Raw genomic sequence first — 6,272 nt, 5'->3', positions numbered from 1 at the left:
ATATATATATATATATATATACACATACATACATACATACATACATACATATATATAATTATATATATATATATATATATATAGGTAAATGATTGGATTGCTTCAATATTTAGGGGTAGTCTGAAGTATCCCAGCAACCAGGGGATATTTAAATCCGGAGGCACTCCTGGAAATTACTTGTGTGGGTACCGTCTTCGTTAGAAGGTATCCAGAGGCAGGTAATTTATTGTTTAAACCGCAGTTTCTCCACATAACTACATATATATACATCTATTTATAAAGAGAGACAGATAACGAGGGAGAGCTGTAGATGGATAGATAGACAGGGAGACAGAGAGTGAGGGAAGAGAGAGAGAGAGAGAGGGTTAAAGTAGTTACGAGAAGGAGATAAAAAAAGATTGAAGCAGTAACAAATAGATATGGCTGACATGAAATAAGAGATAGTGCATAAATGTGTGTGTGTGCATGTACGTATGTGTGTGTGTGCTTGTGAGAGAGAGAGAAAAAGAAAGAGAAAGAGAGAGAAAGGGAGAGAAGAGAGACATATGAGAGAATCTGAAATTTATGATAAGAGAAGAGAAAGAGAAAAGAGAGCGAAAGAGGTGAGCAAAAAATTTAAAGGGGAACGACGAAAATAAAAGGGAGGTTGAAAATATATAGAGAGTGGAAGGTTGAAGTGAATAAATATAAATAAAAGAGACATTGATATTGGAGAATGAAAAATAAGGGAGATCAGAAGAAAACATGAAAAAGAATAATATAATTAATAAAAATAAAGTATCCGAAAAAGTGTGAAAAAAAGGGAGAAAAAATTCAAAAGCGTGTAAACAATTATTGATCTTTAAATACATCCGGTTTCTATGAATGATGGGTATTTTAGAGCTTGTATACGCCAAGCAAATATAAGCATTTTATTATTGACTCAAATATAAACACGTAAATAACTATAAAGACATGAATGACATTAAAATAAAACTAAATTTAAAAACCAGTGATTAAATAAATAAATAAATTGTTGTAAAATTAAAGTTACACACACATACAAACGCATATAAATGTATAAATATATGTATATAATTATATGTATATATGTATAGGTGTGTGTGTGTGTGTCTATGCGCCTATGTATTATAAAATTGTAAAGAGAAATATATAGGCTTAATTTAAACATTTTAGCAGGGAAATTGTATTCGTTTCGTTGTTGTGGCAAAGAATAAAGAGAAATTTTGATTTTTATTGCTGGAACATGTTTGAAAATAATGGCCAAGAATTGCTTAATCAATATTCAATAATTGTGTAAATAATAACATGTTAACTTGTGATATTTCCTTACTGTCTGGTCATGACTACTTCTAGTAAAACATTATTCTGGCTTTGCTGTTGTCTGATGAAGAGGAGGAGGTTGGAAGGTGGCTACTGAAATGAATTGCACTAATTATGTAGACATATGTACATTCACACACACCTATCAACACACACATACCCACACATACACACCTATTAACGCATATACACGTATTAACACACACACACAGACACACGCACATTTAAAATTATATACTTTATTCAATGTACATCATTGTTACATGATCACATAAACACACACACGTATGCATACAGCTACACTACATCACTTTACATACAGGAAATAATAATTGAAAACAGAATCAACGAGGAATAAATGGCACATCTGATAAAGTCTATTTGGTGCTCGGTTCTCAATCAACTTTTCAGTTCCTGCAACGATACATTACAATATAAATTGATAGCAGCCTAACTATTGGAATATCATGCACATGGCGTCCCTGAGTAATTAACCTTGGTTGTTTATTTATTCACTTATTTGTGCATTTTTGTTACTTTTGTTTGCGTATAATATTCTACATCAGAAACTTGGCTTGGGAAAATTACCTCAGGAGAGGTTCAACATGCTAAATATGCATACAGCAGGGCCTTGAAAGATCCACACAATTGAAATTATCCACGCAATTGGTGGACAAAAACTTCTAGGAGCGTTGAAAATGTAAAAACAATAGGCAGGAGACATAACTCTAATAAGATCAGATGATCACTATTTCTAGATAGTACAGTCAACATAAATTACAGCGTTGGCCTTTTAAAAAAGGGCCCAATGAACTTCAGTCTTTATTGTATATATTGTCCCAAAATTTCGATCATTTGATCTTATTGGATTTATCTCCCAATATTTTCAAACGTTCCAGCAACAATGATCTCAGTTATTCAACATACTGCATTTGTGAGAACTTTCTGTGTTACAGCATTGTGTAACTACATAATATTTCTGTCTTCCGTATACCAGCTTGTTCAATGATGTTTGTATTTCCGTGACAAGACCTAATAAGGCTAAAATATGATCGTATTTGTTTCCCGTACTTACCAAAATAGTAAGTATATAGAGTAATCTAATTTCTGTGGTATTTTCTTCATCGCATACTTGGTTTTAAGTAGATTATGTTATCATTATCTTAACTATTAAATTCATTAGCTTCATCAAAGAAAGCCATGTTGTTAGGGCCTGAGAAGGGGCTCGGGGTAGATGGATCATCAACAACTTCGAACGGGCTTTTGCTGTGAAAATGGGTAATATTTGATAAACTTCAATTCTTATGGTCTCATCTACCACTATACTGATCCCAGTGGCGGGTTGGAGAAAGAAAGAAGATATTCAGTGATAAGAAAGGAAGTGTTGCATATTTTTGGTAGACAAATACTATAATATCTTTATTATAACATAGTCGTTGTTGTACATTCTTTAGCCAGACATGAATCTATGGTGAAACCCCTACATAAATGTTAGCTACAAATAAATTTAATTTTGTTCTATGTATGATAGTATCATCGTTATATATTACAAACTGACCTTGTTTAGAATCTACCAAATTATATTGATTATAATACAGGTACAAGTCAACAAATTCGAGGGCGGGGCAATAAGGTACATGGCCCAGAGATTATGCAACTCTGCTCTTGATCTTGATACAATTGTGGATTTCATTCTCGGTCCGGCAGACGCGCTGTGTTCGAATGCAAAGCACTTTACTTCGCGATGTTTGAGTTTAAAACAGGTGTTGATACTGATAGAGGTCCCAGACTGTTTGTTGTCTGGAAATCAACCCAGTCAGACAATCTTAAGAATATTTTTTTCAGCAGTAGAATCAGTAGAGCGATAGCTTGGTAGTTTAACAAATAACTGAAATCCAAGCTAGACAGAACTTACAACTGAATATTAAGAGCAGCCTTAAACATATCTTGGAGAACTCATTCAACCAAAAAACAGTTTTATGACGGAAAAGCGCTTACGTTTTGAGTGACATTTCTGGCGAGCAAGAGCTGGCAAATGACCTATGTCTGTAGGTCAACTCATCAGGGACACTTGACGCCTCCCCGAAGACCTACCTCAAATCATGCAGGATCGAGATGGACGATGTGTGCAGACGAAAAATATCCGAGCGAGTTCGACTGGGTGATGATGATGATGATGATGATTCTGACTCCCTTTCCTTTATAGATAGGAAGGATAATTGCATCTTTCCAGTACTAGGGAATAATCCCATCCCTCTAGATTACACTAATAAATTCGTGAATCTTGTGTGATATAACCACGGCCGAAGTACAAGACTTTAGTGTTAATTCTGTTTTTACTAGATTCTTTACCCAGATTCAGCTTACTTATTGCTGTTACTACGTTGCCTATTTAGAATGTAGAGTCAAATAAACTGATGACAGGTTTATGTCGAATAGTATGAGTTGCATCTACAACTACAGTAAAATGCTGCGAGCATCCTTTTCATCTTATCAGTCCCTATGATTGGCTAATGTGTGTCGCAGTGTTTCAGCAGCGCAAGGAAAGTCCTGGTCTCGAAACTTTTCCAAAGTTGTAATATTTTCGATGCTGCATACATGATTCTAAAGACATTCAAGCGCCAAGGAATTCCAGATGGTTCTCTTCTCTCTTTCACTGTGATTACCATCCGGAACTTTCCTTGTACCAAGCAGTGGTCTGTCCAACACTCCGATCTATGAAATGACTTGCCATTACAAATGTCACAGATATCACGCTTGCGGATGGTAAAATAATCCAGCAAGTGCTAAACTTTTAGACCTCGAGTGTATCCATGTTGTTGTGTGATCACCTTTGCGTATAAAGTGAGTATTTGCAACGTAAAGACCATATTCATCACAACGCTCTAGGAATATGAGATCATTACTATTCGTCTTCCCTACACCGAAACGCACAACATGGTTCCACGTTTGCCAATCTGATCCAATCTGATATTGTTTGGCTTGTAGATTATCCTGAGTACAACACTCAGCTAGGCATAGAAAGTTGTTTCTTCGTCGTGAGAATTGGTAAGAGTAGGAGTATAGGCAATTATCAGAGTATCAAATCGCACATCCCCCAAGGCTAGAGGCATTGTTACCAAACGGTCATTTATAGCAATAGGAAGCTCCTCCAATTTTTGAGGATTTCAGATCGAACTGCAAACTTAAATCACGTGATATGGGAGTTTCAGCGGCCATGGAAGAGGATTCTCGTCTGTTACGATCTATGTGTGTGCTTTTATGCACCGAGCACCTATATGAGAGGAACTTCTTAAAGTTATTAACGCAGTATCCGGTGTACTAACAAGGCATTCGTGTTAAGTTGGATATATGGATTATCTTTGGGTATTAAAATTGCTACTGTCGCTAATAATTTATTTTAAACAAACCTGCTGGCTATTTGCCACATTTATGTCTCAAAAATGCTGATATTCTATATTATTGTAGCAGCGATATTTGACTAGCATGCGGTGACCGGACGCCTTCCACTAATGAATTCCAGTAGAATGATATCCCGTAATTTCATTCTACTGTGTGCTTTTATGCACCAAGTGCCTAAATGAGAGGATCTCTCAAGGCTAATAACGCAGTATTCGATGTTCTAATAATACACCAATATTCAGTTGGTTATAAAAATTACCTTACATTTTATGTGCTTCGTTCGAGAGCTGTAAGATATTCAGGTCTACATTCAGTTTTCTTATCTAATAGATTACAAGTATTCCAACATGAAATATTCATCTTCCATCCATATTATATAAACATTTTCTTTGTTTTCTGAGCACAAGGTGAACATCCGGCAGTCCGTTAAAGTGGTCAAGTGTAAAAAGCTAGGCAATTATTAGTTTTAGACAAACATACACACATACATACATACATACATACATACATACATGCATACATACATACATACATTGATTTTCAGGAATGTAACCTCGTGTATATCGCTGGCGATCTTTTCTTCCTCCGTCTTCCCTACTTTGGACTTTCCTATATTTCCGACGAAGATCTCCGCTCGAAACGTCAAATTCTCTTTCTTTCCTTTCCTGAGCGTCCAGTAACACAATATCTGTATCACGTCCTCACGTTGTTGTTTTTTGTTGTTGTTTTTTGTCATTTTTCTTTTTTGAACTCATTACATACATACATACATACATACATACATATATTTATTTACGAAGGTAGGATGTGACTTGGCAATTTGGTTACTATCTCTAGAAGATCAGAAGGCTGCATATACTCGCATCCACATTGGCTGGTGCAAACGTTAGTAGCTAGAAATGCGGGTAAGTTAGATTGTTTTCTGTATTCTGTTTATCAGTGAACTCTGTTTGACTGATATTAGAAAGCAGTTCATTGGTGGCTGCTATTAGAGAAGCAACAGAAGAAATAACATAATCTCTACAGTATAACTATATTATTTTATAGACAGGAGGCTATAATACTAGACAAGGTTCAAAAGGCATGGAATAGGTGATAAATATATAATTTATTCATATTGCGCTAATTTGATATAAATAAGTGTTAATAATTGTGATGGGGAAAATGTAAGTAGATGTGGGCGTGTACCTGCGAGTGTATGTGTGACAGTGCTTGTGTGTATCTCATTGTATTTCTGCTTTCATACATATGTAGGAGATAATGCTTGAGACTGGATATAAGCACACATCACACATACACAGATACACACCCACCCACTCACATACACACACATACACACACACACAAACACACATAAACACACACACAACATATACACACACACAACATATAACTTGTGGTCAGGTGTAATTTGTGTATTCTTTACAATATATTGTGATGCCAAATTTAAGGAATTTTTGTGTGTATGTATGTATATATATATATATATATATATATATATATATATATGTGTGTGTGTGTGTGTGTGTGTGTGTGTGTGTGTGTGT

This window comes from Octopus bimaculoides, chromosome 10 (assembly GCF_001194135.2).
Source record: "Octopus bimaculoides isolate UCB-OBI-ISO-001 chromosome 10, ASM119413v2, whole genome shotgun sequence".
In the NCBI taxonomy this organism is placed as follows: Eukaryota; Metazoa; Mollusca; class Cephalopoda; order Octopoda; family Octopodidae; genus Octopus; species Octopus bimaculoides.
This window is presented reverse-complemented; position numbering follows the sequence as displayed.